Genomic DNA, 563 nt, shown 5'->3' on the forward strand with positions numbered 1-563 from the left:
AGATAGGACCAATGTCGATATGAAATAAAACTGAAAGAATAGTTTTCTAGACTTGCTTCATTTCTCAAATAATGGGTTATTGTGTTCAAATGGAGCTTTTTATCTCTCTTTTTTTCTTTTTGTGGTTAGTTTAGATGCTTAGTTTGCACATATTCATGAGTCCAGTCTTGAATAGGGATTAACCTTGACTGGTTTTCTAATAAAACAAAACTAAATTTGTGATTGCTAGCCTAATTAATTGCAGAAAGCAATGCTTGACGAATCTAGTATCTTACACATCAAAAATTTTGTTGTCAAGTGACATAGAGAGGATTAGCGTAAAATTTGAGAATCAACGCAATACATGGAAGCATAGTTCAATGTAAAGTCGTCGAGTTAGTATGAGTGAACTCTAGGAATATCTTGTGCGCCATATAGCATGTTTTGTCCATATTCCTTTTTGGTTCATCTGCAATCACCAAAGGCCTGTTGTCCATAAATCCAAAATTAAAGAAAAAGAAGTGATAAAGTGATAGCATGAACTTTCCATGCAAATAACCCCTTACATTATCAAGAACAGGAAT

The sequence above is a fragment of the Phoenix dactylifera genome, chromosome 4 (assembly GCF_009389715.1).
Source record: "Phoenix dactylifera cultivar Barhee BC4 chromosome 4, palm_55x_up_171113_PBpolish2nd_filt_p, whole genome shotgun sequence".
In the NCBI taxonomy this organism is placed as follows: Eukaryota; Viridiplantae; Streptophyta; class Magnoliopsida; order Arecales; family Arecaceae; genus Phoenix; species Phoenix dactylifera.